The following is a 27595-nucleotide window of genomic DNA, read 5'->3' on the forward strand; positions in this document are numbered from 1 at the left end:
TCCACTTCGCTTGGTGGCAGGGCCCGTGGCGGGGGGTGATCTAGATACTACTTTTCAGGTTCCCCTGGGACCAGCACCTGCAGCCCCCCTTACCCCATCTGGGTGGTCTCAGCCCATTGGGCTGTCTCCCTTGGAGGGACACATGGAGTTTTTAGACTTATCTGCAGTCAGGATGGTGACCACTGTCTCAGGCCTTAGGGGAGAAGCTGAGAATACCAGCCTTGGGTCAGAAATCATGGGGTCTGGGCACTGCTGCATACCACATGGGTGAACTGGGGGAGTCAATGTACTTCTCAGACCTCAGTTTCCACATCTGTGAAATGGGGACAACAGTAGCTACCCCACATGATGGTCATGAGTAGTCACTGAGACCTAGTGTAGGAGGGCCTACGAGGGGCTTCCTTTTTCCTCCCCTCTGCTCAGCATAGGGCCTGGTGTTGGATTAGGCCTTCTCATTGCATGGGGGGCGTGGGTCGCAGTGGGACATCATCCTCGAGCATGGAAGCTGGAACACATTCACCTTGGTGGGTGCTGGTTTTGGAGGGGCCCTTGCCCCATCCCTCTGAAGGACATCGCCTTCCTGGCCAGGGAGAGCTCGAGGAGGGACCTCTGTACCTTTCAGACTTTGGGAGCCGTCCACACTTGACACTAGGAAAGGAGCTGAGGAAGGATGCGGTTCTTAGCATTGCATCGTTTGGCATTTCTAAGCTGTTAATCATTTATCAAGAAAGGAGTGCATCCAGCCGACTCTTCCCAAACAGTGGTGGAATGGCTGCCTCAGCATCTCTTGAGGGGCTTGTTAAAAATTCAGATGCTGGGGGCCCAGCCCGGCCCTATGGGCTCAGCAGCTCATGTGGGTGATGAGACAGAAGCCCTAGGGGTGAAGGTCCCCTTCCCCCAGTGCCACATGCCTGGGAGGCCCTCCCGCCCCTCTGCTCTGATACCAGGTGTCATACCGGGAGCTCTGGGTGTCGGCTTCCCACATTTTGATTTAGGAGGTTGGCTAGAAGACCCCAGAAGTCCCTTCCAGCTCTGACACTCCGTGCTTTCAGGAGAGGATCTCCAGAGACTGGAGGAGCAGCCTCAGTGGTGTGGATATGCCCATCCTAGTATCAGCCTAGGACCCCCCAGGCCAGATTTGTGGTAGACTTGTCCGGGAACACTTTCCTACCCCATGCTGCAGACTCTAGCTGCCTCTCCTGGGCCATGTCTTTATTCAGCAAATAATGGCTAGGTACCCACTCTGCAGACATAAAAGTCACAGTCTATGAGCCTCTAACAGCTACAGGCTGCAGAGGAAGAAGAAGACAGACTCATAAACTGATGTATCACAGTGTCATCGGCTGTTTGATGGGCAGATGTGCACTGGGGCTGTAGATGGCTCCCTGGAGGTGCCACCGGAGAGCTTGGGAGTGCCAGTTCTGGATTCTCTGCAAGAGATGAGCTTAACTTTGCAGTCAGTGCTGCCCCATCCCACCCCAGCTGACCCTGCTGGAGACCCTCCAACCCCAGCCAGTCCCAGGTTCTGATTTGTGGTGTGGAACTCTGGATCCACTACTGGGCCCTTAGCTGTCCTCCTGCCGACCCTTCCTGGTGGCCCCGAGTAAGCAGATGCTGCCTTAGCTGGAAGAGCGTTCTGCTTCAACCGAGATGAGAACTCTCACCTCCTCCCTTTTGGCCTGACACATTCCTGGCCTCTGAGGGGCCCCAGTTAAAAGCCCTGGAATTGCACTGGTTTCTAGTGCCACTCCGGGCTTCCCAAGTTAAAGAAGGTTTACAGGGCCCTGGAAATAGCTCAGAAGCCAACAGATCCTGGAACTGTGTTCTAGGGCAGCAGAGGGAGGAGAGTGTTTCCTAAAGGGTCCCTGGGACCTGGGCCAGGAAGGGAGGCCTCTGGGGTACTGGGAGAGAAAGTTACAAGGACGAGAAGTTTAAGGAAGGAGAATTTGGCAAAAGTTTTTCTGAGACTCTGGTTTTTCTTAGTGCTTCAAAAATATATACTGAGAACCTGCTCTCTGTGTTTCTAGATGGTGGGGATCCATCACTCAGCAAAACAGATCAAGTCTTTCCTTGCTCTTAAAGAGCTGACACTGTACTTGAGAGACATGAAAGAAGCACATGTTCAAATACATTTGTGGAATAATATTAGGGAGTGTGACCTGGGAGAAGAAAGATAGGAAGATAAAGCAAAGTTATAGGATAGAAAGATAGGGGAGGACGGTTTTGGACAGGGTGGCCCTGGAGGACCTCAGAGTAGGGGTCTTTGCTCCGAGACTGGAGGGTGTGAAGGAGTGATGGAGGCAGGTGAGTGGGGGAGGGGAGTAAGGGCAAAGGCCCCGAGCTGGGAATGTGCATTGTCTGTTCAGGGAATAGCATGGGGCACAGTGAGGCTGGGGGATTTGAGTGGGGAGAGGGTGGAAAATACAGTCAGCTTCAGATGAAGCAACATTTGTGGACTTGGTAATGGTAGTAAGGGAGTATCCAAGCATGACCTCTCTTTCTAAATGGAGCATGAAAGGTGATCAGTAACTGAGTAACGGGGAGACTTGGGGAGCAGAGGATAGAGGAGAGATATGGAGAGAAGATGTATTCAGTAATTGTCTCTTGAAAAGCATGCTCGGATTGCTGGGCAGGGCTGAGGGTGCTTCGTGCTCTGTGGTCTTGCATTTAAAGGAACGCCAGCCTCACTGCGTGGTTTGCTCTATTGAGTGGCTGAGATGGGCTGGCCCAAGGTTAGGCAGTCAGGGTTATAAATTAGACACATCCTGCCTTCAGGCAGTTTACACCTCTGCAGGGGAATAAGTCAAGATTACAGACAACTACCAATCAGACCAGTGTGGGGCAGTGCAGGGAGGCAGGTTCAGGAAGCTGAGCAAGGCTTTGGAGTTTGATGAAGTAATAAGACTTTGGGAGCAGACCACCCTGCGTTGGAATCTAGTAAGCCGGGTACTCTGAGGCAACTCACAAAAGCTCTTAGAAACTCAGGTGTTCTAAATGATGGAATGAGGACAATCCTACTGACCTAATAAAGCTGGAACAGTGACTAGATAAGGGAATAGAAGTAGAAGATCTTGTGTGGAGTAGGAATTTATTGAGTAGCAGTCATTGCCGTTCTTTATTTAGAGCAGTGGTTGGCAAATTATGACCCACGGGCCAGATCTGGTCTGCTGACTGTTTTTGTATAGCCTGTGAGCTAAGAATGATTTTACATTTTTAAGTAGTTGGAAGAAAAATCAAGAGAAGAATAATATTTCATGACGTGAAAATTACATGAAATTCAGATTTCATTGTCCATAAATAGAGTTTTATTAGAACACAGCCATGCTCATTTGTTCAAGTGTTGTCTATGGCTCCTTTTTCTTCACAAATGTACAGTTGTTTGGGACAGAGACCATATGGCCCAGAAAGCCTAAAATATTTACTCTCTGGACCTTTACAAAGAAAAAGATTTGCCAGCCTTTGATTTAGAGGAAGGAAGAAGAGATTGAATTGGGCATTCTGAAAAATTTGCCTTGGGATGGCCTTGAGTGCTGAGTAGGATTTCCATGTAAGTTTAGGTGAAGAGTTGGGGCTAAGAAGGTTTTAGGTGTGTTGGATTAGGGGGGTTACTGCAGATGAGTGAACCCCACAAGCAGAGACAAAGCTTAAGTAGAAAAGTAGCTTCTATTGAGAACCAATTTCTCTTTTTCTAGCAGAAGCAGGATGAGTGGAGGCCGGGTTCAACAGGAATCGTCTCCAAATAAGGGCTGTGTATTCTGGAGGTGGGGGAGTTCCTGGGCTTGGCTCCCTGAGCTTGTCTCATCTCTGAGAAAGCACGATGCAGTGTCTTCTTTTAAAGACGCCAAAGGGAGATAGAATTAGAGCCAAAGAAACATTGTAGGAAAAAAAGGCACGAGTCTGTGTGGACTAGGTCTCAGCGGCCATGGGCATCAGGCCCTTTGCTAAGGAGCAAGCTTCCATTATTCTGCTAATAGTTACAGCAGCCGATCCAGCCTTTCTCTACTGTCCTCAAGCCTCTGAGGCCACCCATGTGCCCCACTTGGCAGAAGACCTCAACCCCTGGCTAGAGGAGACCAAGCTGCCTGCTGTGAAGTCTCTCAACATTCCTCCTTCCCTCTCTACCCCTCTGAATGCTGCCCGCAAGGAAGAAGTGTCCCTTTCTCAGCCCGGGCTAAGCCTCCCGCCCGCACTTTGATCTCATCCTTTCTTGGCTCCTCCAGGCTCTTGCTCTGTTGATTATACATCTTTCTTGTGTTCTCGGTCTTGTGTCCACTGGCACTTTTCCCTTCCTCCTCTTGTTGGGAAGGTGACTAATATTTAATGAGTTCCTATTATGCGCCAGCAGCCTGCTAGGTGATTGTACATGCTGTTTCATTTGATTCTGACAAAAACCCTGAGGTAGGGTTATTAGTCAGGACTTTTAGTTGCCAGTGAAAGAAACACAGCTCAAACTAGTTTAGAGGAAATTCATTGGCTCAGGTCACTGGGAAGTTCAAGGGTGAACTTCAGACGTGGCCAGATACATACTATTAAATAATGGCCTAAGGAATTGCTTTTTTTATAGTTCTCTTTTCTTCTCTGTTGATTTTGTTCTCAGGTGTTCCTCAAGTGGTGGCAAAGATGGCCGCCGGCAGCTCTAGACTTATATTCTACCTTTGTAGCAATTCCCAAGGACAGAGAGCTTCAGCACAAATCCCAGGGAGGATTGTCGTTGGCTCGGCCAAGGTCATGTGGCCTTTCCTGATCCAGTCACTACTGCAGGCAGTTGCTGTGCGCTCGCTGGCCAAACCAGGGTCTCAGCCCACCTGCAGCGATGCAGCCTCTGCCCCATCCAAACCACATGGACGAAGAGAAGAAAGATATGATTTACTCAAAGGAAAACCATGGCGTTGACACCAGGAGTTAGGAGAATGTTTTCTGGGTTGGCAAAAATGACAATTGTCCCTTCGAGATAGATGTTATTACCCTGGTATTACAGATGAAGAAGCTGAGCCTAAACGAGGTTAAATGGCTTGCACCGGTTTACACAACTGAGACTCAGATGCAGTTTCACCCCAAGTTGGCCTCAATCTGTATTCTACTTTGATTCCCACGCTTACCAAGGGACAGCAGGAAGCTTTAGCTTGGTCAGGGAGTAGAAGGGAACAGGGAAGGGCATGATAAGAAAGTATGGACTTCTCTAATAACTAGTGAGAGAAATGCCATGGACTGGGTACACCTAGGTGGACCCAGCTGGCTGGGCAGAGGTGTTTGGAATCAAGGGGTCTCTAAGGGAGACACCTTTACTGGAGAGAGATGGCCTATCTGTTGCTCCAAGTGATACTACTTGTCTGTTTGCCCAAAGGCGTGTCCACGCAGTCTTGATGTTCGACAAATGCTGCTGTATTTTATGACACACAACTGGCTTTGCGGGCATTGCTGTGAGCATGCACAAGGCCTGATGTTTCATGGAATGACATCAGAGAGCAAGAGAGCCCTGTCACCCCAAGAATGAATCCCCACATTGGGATGAGCCAGATAGAGGCCACCCAACCAGATGTTTCAGTCTGTCCACTTGGTACCTTGCAAGGGAAAGCGACCCTTTGAGCAAGACTGAGAGAGAGAGGAGAATTTGCTTGGAGGAGGCAGTTTTCCGCTGGTCCAAGGTGGGGCTGTATCCCAGAAAATTTGGGGCCAGCTCTTTTCCTGTACACTAATGGGAAGAGGGGAAATGCATACACTTACACACACACACACACACACACACACACACACACACACTTTCTTTCCGGGGCACTTTATCTGGAACCTCCACTTCATCTATGGGAAAATAAAGGCTATATAGGGTCAAGGCTCTGAGCAGGAGTTGCTGGGAGTTAGGGTGACGTGGAGAACACAGAACCTATGGGTTGGACTTGGAACCTATGGGGACCTCAGAAGCTAACCTTTCTTCACCTGGTGAAAAATGCCCACGATTGGGTATCATTTGATGCCTCATCATTAGAAGTGTTTCTCCTTATGTCACGCCCAAATCTGCCACTCAAGGGGGGTCCCAGTTATGGTCAGTTGGCACCATACTGGACAACTTTGTGCCCGTTTCCAAGTTAGGACTGGTCTGAGAACTGTCAGTGATGTCATGTGGTCCAGGCGGTGTCGCTCCCCGTGTGCATGTGCATGGGCTTGGCGTGTGTCAGGGTGGCGACGTGTACTGTTGTACAGTCAGGCACCCCAACTGGTGAGTAAACGAGCGGCTATATTTATCTCCGCCTCCCAGGCCCAGGAGCTCCTGCTCCGTGCCAGCATTGGGGAAAACAGGCGTGCAGGAGATGCCTCACATTATTGTGACAAGTAATTAGGGGATGTGAGATGTTCAGAAATTACTTTATTAGACAAATGCTGCTTATGAATCCCACGCAACAAACATGCCCGTGGAGTGGCTTCTGGTCCCGGGACTCTGCTGCCAAAGAGTTCCAGCGCCCCAGGGGCCCAGGGGCTTTTCTTGCCCTCCATGTGATGAGTCAGGTGTGGACGAGATGAGACGTAGTGTCAGGTTGGCAGGGAAAGGACTTCATTTGACTCTCTGCTCTGTCCCTTCTAACTGCACGGTCTCAGGCAAGGCAGCTCACCCCGTTAAGGTACAGTTTCTCTGTCGATAGGTGAGGGTTTGTTCTCTGCTTCGGGGAGTGTCTCCTGCAGACCTACTGCTGCCGGGGCCGCAGAGACAAAGAGAAGTGGTAATACCAGACCCCAGGCGTCAGGGCCTGCCTGTGGGAGCTGGGATGTGAAGAGGGGTTTCCGATGGGACTAGAACATCGAGTATCTACTGTTCCCCATGACTGGAAGAGGCCCAAGGGACAGAGTTGAACAAAATTCCTCCTTAAGCTGCTCATCATCCACAGAGAAGACAGATGATTCTAGAACAAGGGCCATTGGAAATGAAAACTGTAGCAGCAGAGAGCCGGGGTCAGCAAGCCTTTCTGTATGTAAGGCCCGGAGACTAAATGTTTGAGACTCTGGCCCTGTGGTCTCCTGTCACTGCCCAACCCTGCGCTGTCGTGCAGAAGCAACCCGGCAGCATGCAAACAAACGTGCGTGCCTGTATTTTGATGAAACTATTTATGGACACTGAAATTTGAATTTCACATCGTTTTCACATGTCCTGACATTCTTCTTTTGATTCTTTCTAAACACTTAATGTAAAAACCCTTCTCAGCTTTTGGTCCATAGAAAAGCAAGCAGTCAGTTGGATTTGGGCTGCAGTTTGCAGACCCCTGGCGTAGAAGAAGAAAGAGTGGCGTCCACGAGGGGTACCAGGGAAGGCTTAGCTGGATCCCGGCCTCTCGGGTCCGTGACGGTTTACTAGGACCACGTGCTGGGGAGAGGAAGGGATCCTTCCAGGCCAAAGGAGGTGCAGTTGCTCGGCGAGCACGCAGAGCAGGGGTGACTGCAGGGCGGTGGGAAGTTTGGAGTGCTTGGGTTGGATGTGCAGGTGGGGCAGTGAGAGGGGTGACACTGCAGAGAAGGTGGGGTGGGACAGGGAGCCCTTCTATGCCATGACACTGAGTTGAGCGTCTCCCAAGGACCATGGGACTCCAATCGATGTTTCATTCTGCATAGGAAGGCTGGAATGGAAAGCTCCAGATTCTCCCAGATCACCTTCCCTTTGGGAGTTTTTGAAGGGTGTTCCCATAGCGGCCTTTGAGAAAAGAAATCCAGTTCTTTCAATTTGGAGCGTTTATACTCTGATTACCCTCATTCCCATGATGCATCTTCTCCTGGTCTTAGACAATTTTGATCTTTGCCTACTGGGAAGGCAGGGAGAGGCTGTGGCCTCTCACCATTTTGTAGGGCCGCGGATTTTTGGATGCCTGTTTCTCTTCTCTGGCCCAGTCTCACTGTCTCTTGTGGGACACTTGCACTTGAGGGCTCAAGCTTGCTCTCAGGCCCACTTTGAGGTTCAGGAAGAGCTGGCCCCCGCCTCCCCATCTACCTCTGCTCTATCTTTCATCTAATGGTTTGCCACCTTGGCAGGAAGGGTGCTGCTGGGAACTGGGGAGGCCCCTTCTTCCAAGTTCTCTCTTCTAGCAGGAGGGCACTGTGTTTGCTAATAGGTGTTAAATGGGAGCATCAAATTTTAATCAGCTCCTTAATGGAGTCTGGGGACCTGGGGGCGTTCTCGAGCCCTGCATTATGCTGCTTGCTGAAGCCAAGCTGGATGTAGTGAGTGAGAAGGTGGGACGAGCTGCTGCTGTCGCGGCCGGTGCTGCTGGAAGTTGAGGTGGTGCCGGCGCAGCCGACAGCCACTTTCATCCAGGGCGGCACAGCTCAAGCTTCCCGTGTCACCAGTGGCTTCCTCTTGGTGGGAAGCAGTTCTGGCAGCAAATGTGACAATGGGAGAACACTGGCGTCAGAAGACCCTGGTTTGTACCTGGGGTTTTCAGGTTGTGTGAATGATTGTGGACAAGGATCTTGGTGTGGTACCTCATTACAATAATGCCCCTCAGAGAATCAAGCATCCCTAGGTCCCTTTTGCAGTGGGATGTTCCACTCCTCCCAGTCAGAGGCAGAGCACATTTCTCCATTCCCTTTATACTAGGTTTGCCCGTGGCTTACTTTGACCAATGGAATATGGTGGAAGAGTCATTAGGGAGGTTCTGGAGCCTGTCCCTTCTACTAATTACTTGTAGCTTTTGCTTTCCACTGTCTTGGGATGACACCTTGAGACCATCGCAGAAGGAAGCTGGTCTAGCCTAGTGTAGGGTGATGACCCATATGGGGGAGAACCAAGGTGCCCCCCTTCATAGCACCAACTGCCAGACATGTGAGTGAGGTAACCTTCCAGCTCCAAGGGAGCTGTCAGCTGACTGCTGCTGTGTGAGTGATCCCAGCTAAGACCTGGAGAAGGCCACCTAGGTTATAAACCCAAGGCGCTGAGTTTTAGGGTGCTTTGTGACTTATTAATAGAAAACTGAAATGCTTGGTTTCTCTGAGGCTTGGGTTCTCGCACAGGACCTACAACGAGCACCTTGTCGTTGGGAGGGGCCTCGATGACAGGTGCCAGGACCATGCCCAGGACGTAGCAAGTGCGCACGGGGAGAGAGGCACTGCCAGTGGGATGGGAAAGGGGCGTGAGGCTGGCGAGGAAGGGCCTCGGCTGCCGCAGTGAGGCGACGTGACGGTGGTGGAGGTGGGATGTGAAGAGAGGAATGATGTGCAAGACGTCTCCGAGACAAAACAAAGGGCCTTGATGAATGACTGGTAGGAGCGAGAAGGATGAGTCAGAGCCGCCTGGAGGTTGCCAGCCTGGGTGAGTGAGTAAACAGCGCTGCGGGAAGGCGGGAGGGGAGCGGGCCTGCGCTGAAGGTGCGCGAGCTCAGCCGTGCACTTGGGTGTGAGGCGGAGCCGTGGGGACGTGGTTGGTTGGCTCTGTGGGCCTGAGCACAGGAGGGACGCCCGGGTTGGGGGCGGGACACATTTTTTGGGGACCATTGAAACCTGAAGGATGGCTGCCTTTGTCTCTTCCGGCTGCTAAATACCACAGACGAGGTGGCTTAGAAATGACAGAAATCTATTTCTCACAGTTCAGGAGGCTGGAGGTTGGTGACCAGGGTGCCAGCACAGTCAAGTTCTGTGTTGGGCGAGGTCCTCTTCCCGCTTTATAAACTGCCTTCTTCTCACTGTACCCAAAAATGGTAGAAGGGGTGCGGGATCGCTCTGGGGTCCCTTTTATGAGGGCACTAATGACAGTTGAGGCTTCTGCTTTCATGACCTAATCTCTTCTCAAAGGCCCTACCTCCTGCCATCACCTTGGGGGTTAGAATTTCAACATATGAATTTTGCGGTGTAGGGGGGTCACAAACATTCAGACCATAGCAATGACTCAAGATGACCAGGTTAGGGACACAGAGCTGTGGACATCCCAGGGTGTCTACAGGGACTAAAGTGAAATATATCTAAAGTTATAGCTCGGTAGCCATCCTGACCTAGCCCTCAGGAAATCCTTTGTCCTGGGAGGAAACATGGACCATCAAGCGGGCCTCACAGGTGCGGGGCTCCCACATTTCCACAGTGCTCTGAGCGCATCTCGTTTCCAGCCTCGACCCATGATTTAGTTTTAAAAAGCCCATCTGTAGAACTCAACAGGGAGATGCTAACCGTGGTGGCCTCCTGGCTGAAGGTTAGTGGGTGACACTCCCTCCCCCTTCCTTTTACTTTTTTGGACATTCTATAATGAACATTTAGTACTTTTTCTTGGCATACAACATTTCTAAAAGGACAAAAAATTATAAAAACAAATCAAAACAGAAAGCTTTAAGGCCGGAGTTTGAGTGTTACTTCTAGGAAAAGGGCCCAGATATCATTCTGCTCTCAAGCACCATGACACCATAAAAGAGTGAATCCCAGGGAGGACAGAATGGGGGTGTGTGCTCACTCTCCTTGTCACTGGTGTGAAAATCTCAGAGCAGTTGAGGAAAGATGGTGGTGGCAGCTGGGAAGGGCAGGGTGAAGTCGCCTGCTCCTCACCGGGCTTTTGGAAGGTTGGTGTCATAGGTGCTCAGTTTAGAGTCGATCGCAGTTTGCCTGACCGTGCTGAGAGCTCTTGGGTGGCAGCAGAGTGTCCAGGTGGGCCAGGTCTTAGGATTGGGCTCTCCAACCAAGGAGAATGGGACAGTCCAAGTCGCCGAGTCCTGAGGGGGGCAGTGGAGGCGTGCAGTCTCATCTGGAGTCATTACTTCTGAGGACAGTGGGCAGTCAGATGCAAGTCCAATGCTTTGTTCAGGGAATCCTGAGCGCTAGTAAAGCAAGAAAGCCGGCTTGGGTCCTCAGCAGGGGTGTGGAGGGGGTGGGCTGAGTGAAGAGTCCATGGCAGTGGAGCTGGAGTGGGCCCAGGAATGGCGCTGAAGCTGAATGTTCTCTCCCAGGGGCGCCCTCGCCCTGGCCCCCTGACTTCGGCCAGCGTGCTCTTAGGGAAGGGCTCCCGGTCAGTATAGTCTAGCCCTGGTCTGGGGACTGTGTGCCAGCAGCTGAGTAGAACTTGACAGGTGCACTGGTGAGAGGAGAGTTCAGGCAGGAGGAAGGAGACCGTGAATGTAACCCCCTCCTGTGCAGTTTTTCGGCTTCCCCTTGGCAGAGGGGGTGTTATCTTGAGAGGGGAAAATCAAATCTTGTTGCTCAGAAAGGTCCTTTTAATTTTGGGGGGATCAGGAATAATCATGAGTTTGGGGAGGATAAAGGGAGATACAAGAGGTGAAATACCTCGTTACAAAGCAGATGGTTATGACAAATCTGGACATCGGTGTGATTACCCCTCCAAGGGCTGGGAGCCCCTGTTGAATGCCTGCTCACCCCGCTGGACTGTTTTGTTCACGCATGTCATGTTTATGGCTGTAATGACAGCTAAGCTTTGTTGGCTACTTAATTGACGTCAGGCTCCTTCTAAGCACTTCACAGACATTATTCCTCTCAACCTTGTAATGACCCTACTGTCCCCATTTTACCAATGAGAAATCAGAGGCACAGAGTTATCGCGTTGCTAGTGTGCATGTCTGGAAAGTTTCAGAGGCCAGTGCAGGCGGCCTGCTCCAGAGCCGATACTATGAACCAGTGCCCTCGAAGACAGATCCTTAGCATGCTGCACATAGTAGGCACTCATGAAATATTTGTTGTATTGAATTAAATCGGATAGCTTTCCCCAAGAAAGCCAAAGGTCGTCAAGTCTTCGGAGCTTGAATCTCTTTAAATGTCACTTTTAGATTCTCACTTCCTAGGAACAGAATGAAATAGGAGGGCGGGTAGATCTTCAGGAGGGAGTTCGCTCTTCCATTTTTGCAGCCGGTGTGGTTTGCTGCCCTCTGATCCTGCCCCCACCCCGACAACCCTTCATTCCCGTCTCGCCCCCGTGGGGAGGGCAGGAGGACGGAGTGCCCACCGTGGCCCACAGGAGTGGGGCAGAGCAAAGTTCAGTGCTCTCCACGCTGCTGGAGCCAGCGAGGCGGAGGCTAGCCGAGCTCAAGCTGAATGCCATTTTTGTCAAAGTTCTCTCTTCCCGTCTGTGAATGCAAATCTTGAGTTACAGCTATCCGGATGACAGGCTGGCATTTGAGCTCCAAACATTCTCCTATAATTAGTAGAATCTAATGCAATACAGGGAATGGCTCCATTTTACACACACATTATCGTAATGCCTTTAAATAAGATAATTGATTATGCCTCTGCATAAGAAAGTGAAATATTCGGTGTAATTAAAACCAGCATTCCCATCCTGGCACTCTGACAGGTGATCCACATGTCATTTTATAAACCCTTAAAGTAGTCTCACACCCACATTCCAGTTTTCAAAGTTTGCTGTTAAAAAACTTTGTAGAAATTTTATTTTTTCTCCTCATGGTTTCTAGTGTGGAAAACTGAGGGAAATGGCTACTGACTTTTTGAGTATTTTTGTGTTCCTGCTCCCCGACACTGTCGTGAACTCTGTCTTGTTTCCTGACGAGGTCTTCATTTTATGGACGAGGACATTGAGGCACAAGGAAGTGGCAGCAATTCTGTGGCTGAGCCAGGCTTGGAACTCAGTCATCTGTCTTACAGCCTTAACAATTAGATTTTAATCTGCTAAAAGTGGGAACAGTGTGGTTTGGTAGGCAGAACGTAGGGCTGGAATCAGGAAATGTGGATTCTAGTCTTGGCTTTGCAGTCAGCCAACTTCTCCGGGCCTTAGTTTTCCCACTTTCTTCATTGATTGCCTAGGGACAAAATTAGATCAGATAAATAAAGTGAGAAATTTTAATATGATAGCAGTCCAGTAGGTAGATTTCTGGGTGGTCTGTGGGGTGGGGATTACTTTTTTGAATAAAGAAAGGTCAGATATGTGTGTGGAAATCGTAGTGGCCTTAAGGTCTAGGGGTTCCTCACTGCTGCCTCATTGTTCTTGACCTAGCCACCATGTTCCGGAAGTTGAGTGGTGGGCAAGGGGGTGGGAGTCGATGATACTATTAGGAAAGCTGGTTAAGACTTGTGTGGGCAGTTCGCCTGGCTGGTACCTGGAGATGATGCTACGGACATCTCAGGTGGTGTCGACAGTGCCCTGAATTACTCCTGCCCTCTTGGCATGTTTCCAAAGGGTCAGTCTGTGTTTCACTGGGTGGGTGATGGCTCAGTGCTCTGGGGCTGGGGAACTGCGCTGCTCCCATTGGTGTCTCCTAATGGGGCAAACTAGTAACTTTGTCCTTATTTCCAGGAACTCCATTGCTTCCTCCCAATAACCTTACTAGCCGGAGCCTGGCTTCCTACAGAGGTGTCGAGACTAATGCATTTGTGCAGGAAAAACTTCCTGGTGCTGGCCTCCCCATACTTGCATTGGTTTCCTATGGCTGCTGTAACAGATGACCACGCACTCAGTGGTTTAAAAACACCAATTTATTGTCTTACTTAGAGTTCTAGAGATCAGAACTCTGAAATTAATCTTACAGAACTGAAATCAAGGTGTTCCGAAGGCTCTAGGGGACAGTCTGCTTCCTTGCCTGTTCCAGGTTCTAGAGGCTAGCTGCATTCTTTAGCTCTTGGTGTCTTCCTCCATCTTCAAAGCCAGCAATGGCCAGTTGAGTTTTTCTTACTATGCCACATCTCTGATTCTGACTCTTATGTCACTCTCTTCCCCATTTAAGGACCTTTGTGATCGCACTGAGCTTCACAGGGCAATTCAGAGAAATCTCGCCATCTTGAGACTGCTGCAAAGTCCAGTTGGCCATGTGCAGGCACATCTAAACAGGTACCAGGGACTGGGATGTGGGCATCTTTGGGGGTGGGAGATGTCATTCTAACTATTACAATGTTCTAGCCCCAAGGATAGTTGTATCAGTTATCTATTGCTTCTTAAGAAATTACCTCTAAATTTTGTGGCTTAAGCGGGACCATTTACTGTCTCATAGTTTCTGTTGGTAAAGAAACTGGGTACCCTTGACGCAGAGCCTCTCACAAAGTTGTAATCAAGATTGGTGAGTGCTGCGGTCATCTCAAGGCTTGGTGGGGGAGGCTTTCCTCCCAGCTCACTCGCATGGCCGCTGGCAGCCCCCAGGTTGCTGCAGGCTGCTCACTAGAGACGTCAGTTTCTTGCTACGCAGACCTCTCCATGCAGCAGCTCCCAGTATGGCAGCTGAATTCCTTCAAACTGAGCAAGTGTGGGAGCCTAAAAGGGTCCCCAAGTTGGAAGCCACAGTCTTTTTATAATCCAGTATTGAAGGTGACATCCCATGACTTTTGCCATCTTCTGTTTGTTAGAAATGAGTCAATAAATTAAGCCTACACTCATGGAGGGATGTGACTATCAGGAGATGGGGATCAAATTTGGGGGCCATTTTAGAAGCTGCTTGCTCCATTAGTCACACATGCCACTTCCCTTATGGAGGGTTGGTCTCTAATGCTCACCGATTAGGTGTCCAAGTTTTAAGGCAGGAGAAGTCCCAGACTTAAGAGTGAGAGGGTAGAGGTGTGGGTGACCCCATCCCAGACATAAGAGTGAGAGGGTAGAGGTGTGGGTGAGGAGACGGGTGGCTGTGAGACTTTCGTCCATCCATGTCAGTGGTTCTCTGAGGACATATAGTACAGTAATCTGGAAAGCAAGATAAAATACCACAGCCCAGGCCCCAAACCTGCAGATTCTTGTTTAGTTGGACTGAGGTGGAAACCACACATATACGTTTATCTTTTAGAACTCCTGAGGTAATTCTGATTTGCATCAACGTTTGAGAAATTTTGATCCAATGAGTCTGCTGATGTCTCAAAGAAGAGATATGGAGATACCATGGAACCCTTTGAAGTCTGGATCCTCCGCACAATGATGATGATGGGAGATGATGATGACAGCGACAGTGACAATAGTAAGAATTATTGTTTCTGCGAGTACTTATTACTTGGCAGGCACTTTGCAAGTTACTTATTTCCTAAGCTTCAGTTTCCTCATGTGCAAAGTGAAGAAAACAGCATTTAACCCAACAGTGAGATTGTGAAGTCTGAACGCATTGTGTGTGTAAAACGTCCAGGGCAGTGTCCGGCCCTGGTAGATGCTCGGTTTACATCGGCCCCCGCCTGTCCTGGCCATGCTTGTACTGCCTTTGGGGAGTCGAGGTACCATGAAGCGGGATATCACACCCATCCCACTGCCCTAGTGCACTGGAACTGCTCCATAAGGCTGAGCGAAGTCAGAGGCACCTATAAGGAACTTTGTAAGTAACCGCAGGCCTGACGGGCTGCCCATGAGGCCATTATGCAGGCCTGGGCTGGGGTGAAGCCGGCCATGTGGTGCACCCGGGTCCTCCATTAAGTCTTGGACCAGCAGTCTAAGCCAAGAATGGTGATGCTGGGCTTTTTTTACCTTCAAGTGATGGAGCTGGATCTGTTCCTCTCTTAGGAGGAACGGTCTATGCCGAATGTGGCTACGTCAAAGGCCCCAGTCTTCTTGTCGCCGATGACTGAGCTCCTTCGACCGTTATTTACAGTCTTCCCAGACCTCTTAGGCCTCCTTAGAGCTACCAGGTGGTCTGGCCCAGGGCCAAAGGGGTTGTGGTTCTTTGTGGGCAGGACCTGTGGCCTCCCCTGCTAACCATCATTTGGTTCTGGTATGCCTGTACTTGTCTCCTCTGGTAGCCCTAAATAGGAAAGTAGAGACTGGAGACCTAAGCCATCTTCTCTGTTCTGCCATTAATAGGGAGACTGAGGCAGAGTACGGGGCTTATCTCCCTACTGATACATGCGCTTTGGCTGTAACTGGGAAGTTCTGAGCCTACTGGAAGTTCCAACTCAGTGAAGATAGGGATGAACTGACTTATTTCTTATGTTCTTTTCTGCCACAAGTGGAGATCCTAGGGACTAATGACAAAGATCAAAGAAGTTCCATAGTTCTAGTTCAAGATTCAAAATAGTTTTGCAATAGTGAGCTTAGGGTGAGGGAGAATACCCTTGAAGTCCTGGTCTTGCTACTGTTTTGCTGTGTTACTTAAGGCAAGTCAATTCACTTAACCTAGCTCAGCCTTGGTTTACTTACCTGTGACACGTGTACATCAGTCAGTGTAGGCTCATGTTGCAGTAATCAACAAGCCCCCAATCTCAGCTACTGAACACAGCAGAGATTTGTTTCTTATTCAGTTTCATGTCCATCTCTCTCTGCGGAGTGCTCTGATACCTGTCATCTAGGATTCAGACTGACAAACTCATCAACGTTAGAACTGTTGCCAGCTTCTGTGGCACGGGACAGGGACAGCAGGGGCAAACGATGGGACACTGGGTTATACAGTCTCCACCTGGACGGAACGTATGCTATTCTGCTCACATTTCATTGGTCAGAGAAAATCACATGTCCACCTCTAATTCCTAGGATGCAGGGAAGTATAATCTTACCAACCGCCCAGAAAAGAGATCTGGAAATGTTTGGTGAATAGCATACTGGCTCCCACAATGACTATTATATTAACTTCCCCAGAGGGTTATCTAAGGAGCAAAGGAGATAATGGGTGAAAAATCACTTCGTAAGTACTAGATGAGTGAGATGTTGTTAAGTGACATTTTGGGGCAGCCGTTGTGTGCCAGGCGCTATGCCAGATGTTTTGCACCAGCACCGTGCCCGCAGACTGCTCTGGAAGTGCGTCTTTCCTGGTTTTGCTTACTCGTGGCACTGGGATCTTGACAGTTGTGCAGGCTCCACCAGCCCAGGTGCCCGTGAGGAGCAAGAGCTCTCCCTCAGTTGGAGACTTTTGGATGTTGTCCAAACCATTTCTTAAGAAGGGCTCACTCTTGTGACTGTTGACCAGTAGCCCCCACAAACAGACAACAGGGGTTGTCCTGATGTTGGTCTCTGCATCCTCTTCACTAAAGAGCAGGTGGGGCCTCTTAGCTCAGCAGATTTGAGACTGGTAGTGGAGTTTGGTCTGAGTGCCCCTGATCATCCTTTCTCCCCCAGGTTAGGTGTGGTGCGTACTCAGCACAGTGTGGCAGCCCCTGCAGCCTTCTAGATTGTAGCATGTGCCTGTGGTCTTATGGCGGCCAATTTACAATGGACCTCCCTTTCCACCCATCACCTGGAGGACAGAAATTGTGTTTATTTTGCTTGACACTTTGTACTTGGGGCTGGCACTTAGCTGGTGTTTAGAAAATGTTCATAGAGGGAAAGGAGGGAGGGAGGAAGAGATGTTGAGAAGGAGGGAGGGAGGAGGAATGAATGAATGAAAGAAGGAGCCCAGGTAGTTTTCAGGCTGCCGTGCAGCCTGGGCCCTCTCTTACAGGGTGAGGGGTACCTCCAAGGAGCTTTCCCTGTTAGGGTCTCCCAAGGGTCAGGGGGCAAGAAAAACCTCTCTGCTGGTTCGTGTGGCCTGCCCCGCCTTCTGAGCATTCCTGTTCTCACCAGCAGTCCCAGGAAGAGGGAGAGGAGCGACGGGGAGAGAAAGAAAGATTGAGGGGGATAGAGTCAGGAGGGTGTGCTGCTTCAAGACAGGGGGAGAGCACTTATAAAATGTCACTTAGAATCCCTGAAAGAATAAGCTGTAAAAACAACCACACGCTCTCTGCTGGGTGACGCAAGTCAAAGAGAAATGCAATGCAATTAGTCACTGGTTCCGAGTGGGAGGCGGAGAGGGGGCAGGGAGGCAGAACCGGAGAATGGTGAAGGGCTGGGGGGCGGTGGCAGCCTCCCTCACCAAGTGCATCATCTGCTCCCCAGGAGATGTTATTTCTTTCTGCTCAACCCCACGTGCTGGCCAGAGCCCCTCCTGGCGTCTCCTTTTTCTCTCTCACCAGGTGGCGTCTACCCCCTTTGCCAGCACAGTCTTAGTTCCAGAACTGGGGAGAGGAGCTCAGAGTCCCCAAGGGAGGGAGGAGGCTGGGAGATGAGGGCTCATTGGAACTTAAAGGGGGGAAATCTTTGGATCCCCACATTCCTGCCCACTTTGGTCCAGGGGCAAGTGTGTACCCGGTTTGTGACTCCAGGGTCTTATTCACTCATGCCCTCACCTACCAAACAATTGCTAAGTGTCCATTCTGCCGGACCCTGTCCTTGTGGAGCTCGCAGTGTAAGTCAGGAGATGGGCATGTCAGCAGGCAAACAGGATGCTGAGTGGTGGGACACATGCTGGCGCTTTCCTGTTTCATCCATTCAAGAGGAAGAGCCTGGCATACTGCCGCTTTTTAGCCATGGACTCTGGTTCAGAGGGGGAAGAACCCTGTCCTATACTTGGTGCTGTCTGGCAGTGCGAGGCTGAGCTGATGCAATTTTGTTTTGTAGCTTTGTTCATATCTATGTAAGTTTGTAACTCATAAGTAGAGAATTAAAAAACAAAAATCTGTAGCTCGTTGGATTCAATTATACTTAAGTTAAATCTGGAGTATAATCTCTTTTAATGTCTTTCTGTAGTGTACGAGTTCAGACATTCTCATTTATTTCTTTATGTTGAATCCCCAAAGTCTGGGGAATAGAGTTCTACTGAATATTGTTACAGTTCAGTTTGTTCCAAATTGTGCTCTGTGGGGTGTTAATAGGTGTTCCCACATAAAAAACGTGTGCTAAAATAAATTTGGGAGACCTGCCATACTTCACTCTGGGATATTTACAATACATGTTATCATTTAAAAAGGCTCTGCTTAACCTAGGGGTATTATCACTAAAAAGTTTTTTTTAAAACCTAGTATTTCTCAAACTTGCTTGACTGTAGAACTCTTTCACTCTTTCATCTTGCAACATCCTGTGTCTTGATATTTTTAGGGGCAAGTTGATATATATATACATATATACATATATATATACACATATATATATGTGTGTATATATGTGTGTGTGTGTGTGTGTGTGTATATATATATTTGGTAGATCTGATGTTTCTTGGAATCAAGATTCTGGTGTAAAAAAAACAAACCATAATCATAGCGCCCCTGACAGAATACTACCTGCGCAAAGCTCATTTTGGTCCTGGTGTGCGACACTCTAAACTAGCCCAGCTACAGAAGACAATACCTGCTTGACATTCTGGAAAGGGTCCTCATGCTGTCTAGTTCAGTGATACTGAACGCATTTCCCCAGCAGGTAGTGCAGTGTCTCAGCAATCGTTGCATTTTGTGGAAGAGAAACATAAGAAAACTCCAGCAGCTACAGGAAGGCTTGAAGCACTTGATTTGTTTTTTGAGTAGGCTCATTTTGGCTCGCACACGTCTTAATCTGAGTAAGGCGAATATTATTCACAGTGTGGGTGTGGCAGCCCAGGAGGGCAATGATAGAAGTTCCAGTTTCCCATTTTTCTTTATTTGGGCACACATCCTATGCATCAAAATGATATAGGATGTTCCAATGTCCTCCTAAGAGCTCCAGCTGGGAAGATCCCATGCTTGGGGCATCCCTTAAATACTAGTTATCACATGAGAATTCTAGAAGTTCTGTGCGTATGTGCGTGTGGGCAGGTGGGTGAGTTATACAACGTTAAAAACTTTCCTGGGTGTTAAGAATCTAAACTTGAAGAATCCAAACTTAGAAAACTTCCGTGGGAATGATGATATTATTGGGCATTTGTACTCTAGCTCTTGTTGACTGGTTGTGCTAGGTCAGAGTTTGCAACTGTCAGCCTCCAAGTACTGTGTGAGAACTGTGGGAAGTCAGCTGACTGTGGCTGCTGGTTGTGGATGCTCTTTGACTGCATTATTTCTAATGCCTTTAAGGTCTCCCTTCAATCCACATAAGTTATAGATGTTAGTCCTGGCAACATTGCAATAGCCAGCTGGCCACAGATGACCAACCTGATGATTTGTTCGATTTGATCATAATCTCCAACTTTCTAAATGCATTTTTAAGGTTAAATTTCTGAATTTCAACTGAACTGTTGCAGTAGACGAATCCAGAGGAATGACCCTTGTGGGGATTTAATAATATGGAGCGTACTTTTGCAAATCTGTTGATAACTTCCTGTTCTTGGCTGTTCTGTTGGCACAGATATCTTACACATGAAGAAAAATATATCTTAGACATGGATCCCCAGGGGTGTGATCCAGTTACTTCTCAAGTGGCTTTTATGTTGTTGTTATAATAATCATCATTAGCATCATTACCAATTCTAAATATGATTTGTAAAGCTGTATTCATCAGAACTCTTGTTGGCAACTGACAGCAGCCCAGTTCAAGCTGGCTTCACACAATGAGCCTTTATTGGCTCATGAAGCTCTAAAGACCAGAGGTTGATCTGAATTCAGTCACTCTATCTAAATAATGTCTCCCCCTTAGCCCTATCCTCTTACCCTGCTTTAATTTTTCTCTATAGCACTTATATTATGCCTGGCATTTATATTATGTATCTACTTGGTATTCGTTTATTGCCTGGGGGTCCCACTGGAATGCAAGCTTCAGGAGTGTAGGGCTTTTGTTTTGTTTATCACCAAATGTCAAACATCCAGAAATGGACATGAGATATAGGAGGAATGTAGTAACTAGATGTTGAATAAAAGAATGAATGAATGAATGAATTTATGCAGGCGCTCAAATGACATCATTGGAAATTTGTCTGTTTTAACTCGCCTTTAAACATTTTTTTTTTTCCTCTTTCTATGTTGCTTTCATTCTTTGGAATGCCTCTTTTCTTGTGGGGACAAGATGGCTTCCGGCAGAGAGAGAACTTCTTTTTCTCTATAGGACAAGCAAAAGGCTCACTGGCCAACTTAGGTCATTACCATCCGTCAGCCAGTGAACACAGCCGGGGGGATGGTGCTGGCCCAGTAAACCAGAGCCTGAGGGCAGGAGGATGTGGGCTGCAGACCTAACAAGAAACTTGGCTAAAATAATAGAGTTTATTAATTCCTCTCAGTTGCATGTTACCAGCTGATCCTCGCAAAACTCTGTGAGGAAAGTAGAACAGATATTATCACCCCCACTTTACAGATGAGGGAGTGGAGGCTCGGGGACGGTGTGCTTCTTTAAGCAATCGGGAAGGCGTGGAGCTCCATCAAAGGTGTGATGCCTCCTCTGGCATCACCAGCACTCTCTGTACCGCATCGAATCAACTGCAGGGTGGCTTCTCAGGGTGGAAGGAAATGGCACGTGCGTTGCTTTTACAGAAAGGGCTGGAAAAGTGGGAAAAGGAAGAGATTTGCCAAAATCCCTGAAGGTTTTTACTTCTCTGGCCAGGTAATTTATTTTTCTCAATGGAACTAACTGGTCGAAAATGACTGGCAGTAGTTAACAGGTTTTGCCTGCTGCATGGAAAGTGAAGGTTCAGCGTGGTGTGAGGAGGGAGTGGCAACAACAGCAGAGTCCGTGAGCCTGACGACCTCAATCTGGAAAAAATAAATGGCATCGTATTTCGGCAACTCACAGTCCCTTCTGAGCCATGTGGAAGCACAGAGGGTTATCTTCCCGCCAGCTTTGCACACGTGTATAGAACACCAATTTTAAGAAATGAGCGGATTCTCAGCATTTAGACTTTTAATTCCTGACCACAATTTGATGGCCTGGGGAGCCAAAGTTTTAGCACCTCATGCCTATTCCCTCCCCTCCACCCTAACTCCATCACTCTTAGTCATGCCGGCCGTGTCTCTTTCACTACTTCATTTTGGGTCAATGGTAGAACGATTTATAGGTTTTACTAGCTCACGGTACAGTTTTGACTAGAAAACATTAATGTAGGGGCTTCACAGTTGAAGAACTGAGGTGGGAAAAGTAAAGTAACTTGCTCAAGATTGTATGATGATGAGCAGAAGAACTGAGCCTTAAACCAAGGCTGAAAAAAATCCTTCAAGTATTTTCCTGCGAAATCAGTGCTTCTCAGCCCTGGCTGGATCCCACCCCAGGAGTGCTGGTGTAATCGGTCTGAGGTGTGGTTGAGGTATCGGGTCTTTTAGAATCTCCCCGAGGGATTCTAACGTGCAGGCAGGGTTGAGAACTTGAACTGCCGCTCCATGGGGTGAAGTGCAAGGCTGTTGCTTGCTCCAGGAGAGGGTAGAGGAACTCAGGATAGAAGCAAGTTGGAGAATATTTGAGAAGAATATAGGTGAAAGAAAGAAATCTAATAACTTATGGAAGTCATCTGGGCCGATGGAGGGTCTATAATGGCTTCTATAGACTGTGTTGGGGACAAGCCCATTGCCAGCCTACAGTGTTTTTGCATAATTTAGAAAAACATCCCTTCTGGGGAGACTCAGCACCACGGGCACCTAGGTTGGAAAGAGGTTAGTTATTGTGTGTATTTTTAAAAAGACCCCCTCTGCCTTAAGGACAGAGCCCTGCACCAGGCACTTGGCACAGTGAGCAGAGCAAGGACTGGGTTTCAGTCTCCACTTGGCCTCTGGGATGGGGGCCCTGTGAGGTGAGCAACCAGCCCGAGAGCTGGGACAGCCTGGGATGGGGAAATGCAACCAGCTAGAAATTCCATTTAACTACAAGCTGAGGTCTAACACTGTCTCGACTTGCCTTGCTGTTATTCGTCTGTTGGCAGACTGGGAGAAACACAAGCGTTCCTATTACTCTAGTCCTTGAACTGATAAGGAGAACTTGATTGGTAAAGACAAAATGACTAGACTCTTTGGGAATCTTCCATGCTGTCTCAGAGTGGATGAAGCTGGGTGTGATCACATGCCTTAAACCAAGTGGACCTGAGTAGAACTAAAGATGGCTAATCCATAGCACAAGACTTAGAAAAATAAGATGGCTCAAGAGAATTGGAAGACTGTCAAAAATATAACTCCTTTAAATATTTTTTTCATGTTATAAAAGCAATTCAAACTAATTGCAGCAAATGTAGAAAATAGAAATGAGCCAAAAGAAGAAAAACCATTTGAAATTTTACCACTCGGAAATAACCACTAACAGTTTTTTTTTGTTTATCCTATCAGTCTCTTTGGTATGCTTATAGATGCATTTAGGATACATTTATACATACTGCAAAACGGGATCATATGTATAGACCGTCTTGTAATCTGCTTTTTAATTAACAATATTTCACAAACATTTTCCATGTAATTAGCTATTCCCGTACCTTGTTATTTTAATGGTTGCATGGCAACCCATTTAATGCTTCTATCATAATTTATTTAATCAACCTTATTTTAGAATTTACATTGTTTCCAATTTTTATAAATATTATAAATAGTCTTTGATGAACATTGTTCGAGTTTTGTTTCTTGCCACATTCCTGAATAAGTAGTTAGAAGTGGAAATCGGGGTCAAATACAACCTGCCAGATGGCTCAACAGGAAGACTGTACCATTTTCCACTCCCACAGGCAGGGATAAGAATGTGGGTATCCTAGACGCCCCTCCAACGCGAGTCAGAGCAGTAGCTCTGATTTAGCATTAGTCAGCTCGAAGTGAAATGGAATGGGATCCCTTCCTTGGATTGAAGGGCAAATGTCGAGACCTTGAAATTAGGCAGTCTCAAAGAGCTGGTTCCAGAAGGGTGTTCTCAAGTGAGTGTTCAGAACGGTGTTCATGTCCCCTGTGCCTTACTTACTGGTTGGAGGAAGTGACTGAGCCTTTCCTCACATCATCACCAGGCCAGGGACAACTTATTCTAGGCAGGGTGTGCATCGGTGTCCACACCACATGTGCCCGGTGCCCAGCACTGCCCGTGAGCCCAGCAGGAGGGATGCAGTAGCGGGGACACGCTTCTGTAAGGTGTAAGAGGACCTGGCAGGGACGTGAAAGCTCCCTCTCTGAGTGCCAGAAGGCATTCAACACACTGCCAAGTGAGGAGGGCGTGCGTTCTTTTCTTTGAAAGCTCATTTCTTTTTTTTAGTAATAAAGTTTAACTTTTCATCATAAAAACAATGTACATTCTCTAAAGTAAATGTGGAAAATATAGGATATAGAGTAAAGGAGAAATCACCCACAGGCACAATATCTAAGGACGAATGTTGGTGCATGTCTTCTGAGTCTTTTGTGTGTGTGAATGTGTTGTTGTGTGAAGTTAGTTTTTTTATATAGTTGTAATGTACAGTCTACATTATTTTCCTGTCTTGCTTTTTTTTTTTTTAACTTTAGCATCATATGCATTTCCATGTTATTACATAGTCTTGATAAACATTTTTCTATTATGTAATCTTCAGTTATGTGAATGGGTGACTATTCATGGTTCAGCTTTAATATTAGGCTATAATTTCCATTTTGTGGGTGAGGAAACTGAGACCCATAGGAAATAAAAGTTTTACTCAGTATCACAGCACAGGTAAGGGGTACAAACAACATTTCATCCATTCATCTATTATTCATTCATTCATCCAACAAACAATTGTAGAACACTTGATACTGTGTTGTGCTCTAAGGCCTTTGAGAGGCAAAGAATATTCCTGCTCATGTGGTATTTATAAAATCAGTGGACAGTGCAACCTTATTGGAGCTATGGCAGAAGAGTTCCTTGATTCTATTAGAACTCAGAGAAGGGGCATCTACTCAATGTGGGGTCTGGGAACGCTTCCTGGGGGAGATAACGCCAAAGCTCAATCTTACAGGAGGAATGAAAGTTTGGGAGGAGGGTAAAGGGAACAGCCGAGTAACAAACAGTCTAGAGGCCAGAGGAAGCATGATGTGCTCTGGGAAATGGAAAGCCATGGTGCTCATTGGGAGGGATGGGGCTGAATTTGTAGGCAGGAACCACATCATGATGGGCCTCTATGCCCTTCCAGGAACTTTGGACTTGATTCTGAAAGCAGCGGGGGGGCCCGTGGTGCGGTTTAGGCATATTTGCATAATCCTATTTGGATTTTAGAAGAAACCCTGATGTCGTGGAGGAGAATGGACTGGGGAGCTAGGAGTCATGAGAACCAATTGGGAGAATATTCAGGCCAGGGATGTTGGGGCCACAGTGAGGCAGGGCAGTTGGGATGGAGAAGGTATAGATTTAAGAAATAATTGGAAGGCAAGACAGAAAGCAGACACAACTTTGTGAAATCTGAGCAGAGTGCGGGGCAATATGAGGACATCACTGAATCTGGGAATCCCTTAGAAGAGGAGAAAATAAGCTGTCTTGGAGCTCTGTCATGGATGTGTGTTGATGTGCCTATTGGACCACGTGGTAGTTGGGTGGAGAGAGGTGAGAAGTTTGGGAAGAGATAAAAATTAGGAGCCATCAGGGTAGGGGTGATGCTCAAAGCCTGAAGGAGGATGAGGATCAACCAGGAAGAGTTTAGAGCAGGGGTTGGTAACCTACTGGCAGTCATGAACCCCTTCATTAATCTTACGAAACCCATGAACCCTCAATTCAGAAACAGTTCAGAAACAGAAAGGTTTAAACAGTTTAAATAATTTTCGTGGCGTTTATTGGTACCCTGAAACTCATGTATGGTGTAGGGTAAGAAACGAAGTCTAAGGCAGAATTAGGGAGGACACCAGTATTTTAGGGGCAGATGGTAGGAGAGAAACTGTCAAAGGAAACAGAGGAACTGCTTTGGGTGGGGGGCAGGATGAAAATGGAAAGAGAATGGAGTTCTGGAAGGAGGAAAGGAGTTCATTGGAGAAGAAGGTGGTCAGTAGTGTCAAACGGTTAAGGCTAAGTTCAGGGTTCGGTCAGTGCCCAGCAGGCTGAGCACTAAGACCATTGTAAAGACCCAAAGCTTCCAGCTCATAGGCCGCTCTTCTCCCTGTCCTCTGCTTTGGTTCCATGGCTCCCATTCAGAATCTGGGGAGAGAGCACTTGTCTGTCACAAAGACCCCCTTTAAGCAAATTTGGTACATATTTGGAAATGGCAAATAGTTTCTGGGCTAAGACTGCACAGTCGATCACTGCCCTTGGTTCTCCACCCCTGCATCTCCCCAGGCCCTTTGCCATGGGGTGGAATTCCTTCCACGAAAGGGTGTGCGTATTTCCCTGCTCCTTGGCCCAGCCATGTGACTCACTTGGGCTGCTTGGATATGAGCAGAGCTGATGCAGGAAGGAGCCTGGAATGCCTTGCGCAGTTGGTCTTGCCCTTGAGCTTCTGTCATTGGCTTGAGATGAATCTGGCTGGCTGGCTCATGGCTCCCAAGAGGCAGGCGGATGAGAGACATGTGGAGCGGAGCCACCGCTGGTCGACCTGCTGGCCCATGAGTGACAAAGACATGCTTGTTACTCTATGCCACAGAGCCTCTGAGCTTCTTTGTTTCAGGGCAATCAATGAGTTCTATAGTCCTTCCATAAAGCCTCCTGGTGTCAAGAGCTTTCCCCTGTCCTGCCTTTTCTGGGTCCCTTCCTCAGTGTCCCTCTTTCTGACTCCCTGCATTGCTCTCATGCCGTAGACTCAACTCTCCTACCTCTTAGGCCCTGATCTGGGGCAGGAGAGACCACTTCCTGTTGCCCGCATCTACTCATTTTCAGTTCAAGCTCAGCATGATCTGGTGCTCAGGTTCGTATCTGGAATTTCTTAAATATACCTGAGGCCCAGTCGCAACCAGTGCCCTTCAGTTCTAACTTGGATCAGTTAAATAATTCATTCCGCACATTTTATTGAACTGCTACTATATGCCAGTTTGTTAAAAGCAAACTCTCATTTATTTTTAGAAGACAAGAGTTGTTTGTTTTCATGTTAAACACCCCGTGCAATGCCTGACATGTAGTTGGTGACCCACTGATGGCAAACACATTGCTATTCTAGAAAATAATGTAATGAATATATTTGTGCATAAATCTTAGTTTCCATTAAAATTTTTTTTCTCATCTTTTCAATTGCAAAAGTAATACATGCTTGTTTTAACAAACTTAAATATCAAATTACATTTGAGTTTTATATTGGTTGACAAGAACTCAGATTTCGTATCTCCTAGGGAACTGTCTGGTGGGTAAAACGAGGCTCAGCTATGGCCCATTCTTGTGTAACGTGTGTGGCACTGGGCTTGGCACAGCATCAACTCCCGCTCCGCAGTAACTGCTGTCATCATCACTCTCACCGTCGGCATCATCAGCAAGCAGACCTGGATGCCCCGTGCTTCCTTTCCTCTGCTAGGGCGATGCTGTTCCAGCTCTTCCAAGTGGGCCTTCCTGCTGCATCCTCCTGGGTCCTCCCTGCTCCTTTGAGCCACCCTTGTGACCCTAGCCGAGCAAGGGGCCTGAGTTGCTCATTGTCAGCTTTCTTCCCGAGGTGCCTGGCCATGGTCGGCGGAAAGCGTTCCTCCAAGCTCTGTCCACTCCTGCCATTCTGTGGCCTGCATTACTCGCTGCTCCGCACAGAGAGAGATCCTCCCCAAGCCCTCCTCTCCCCTGATGTATGCAGTTGGTATCCAGGTACTTGCAGTTCCCAGCAGAATCTTATGGAATTGTCCTCTTCTTCTCATTGTGGCTGCCACTGTTCAAGGTTGGACTGGCAGAAACTCCTGCCGGGAACATTGAAATGGCCTTCTAACTTGTCCCTCTTCCTCCAGGCTCTACCTACATTTCCTGATTAACTAATTAGAGCCTGATGAATTATAGTGTATCTCTGATCCTGTCTCCTATAGCTCCAAGCCCTTCCATGGCTCCCCATTGCCTTCTGAATCTTTTTCAAGTGCTTTAAGGCTCATGAAGATCTAGCCTGAAACTAGTTTTTTGAGCCCTTTTGTCTTGCTTGCCCCTTATGAACTGATCCTCAAACGCACCCCCGCCTCTCCGCCTTCTGGGTCTGGCCCGCGTTCTCTCCTCTGTGCGCCACTCCCACATGTC

General features: G+C 48.0%; 1 protein-coding gene across 1 annotated transcript in view; it reads left to right on the forward strand.

Moving 5' to 3' along the window:
* The window catches only part of NTRK3 (neurotrophic receptor tyrosine kinase 3), a 426694-nt gene that overhangs the window by 15497 nt on the left and 383602 nt on the right, over positions 1 to 27595 (forward strand). Inside the window, exons 2-3 of the mRNA XM_036231977.1 lie at positions 13641 to 13744; positions 14685 to 14852. The gene's annotated coding sequence lies outside the window, so the exon portion shown is untranslated. The remainder of the gene's footprint in view (positions 1 to 13640; positions 13745 to 14684; positions 14853 to 27595) is intronic.

Source organism: Rousettus aegyptiacus, unplaced genomic scaffold (genome assembly GCF_014176215.1).
Source record: "Rousettus aegyptiacus isolate mRouAeg1 unplaced genomic scaffold, mRouAeg1.p scaffold_m13_p_14, whole genome shotgun sequence".
Taxonomy (NCBI): Eukaryota; Metazoa; Chordata; class Mammalia; order Chiroptera; family Pteropodidae; genus Rousettus; species Rousettus aegyptiacus.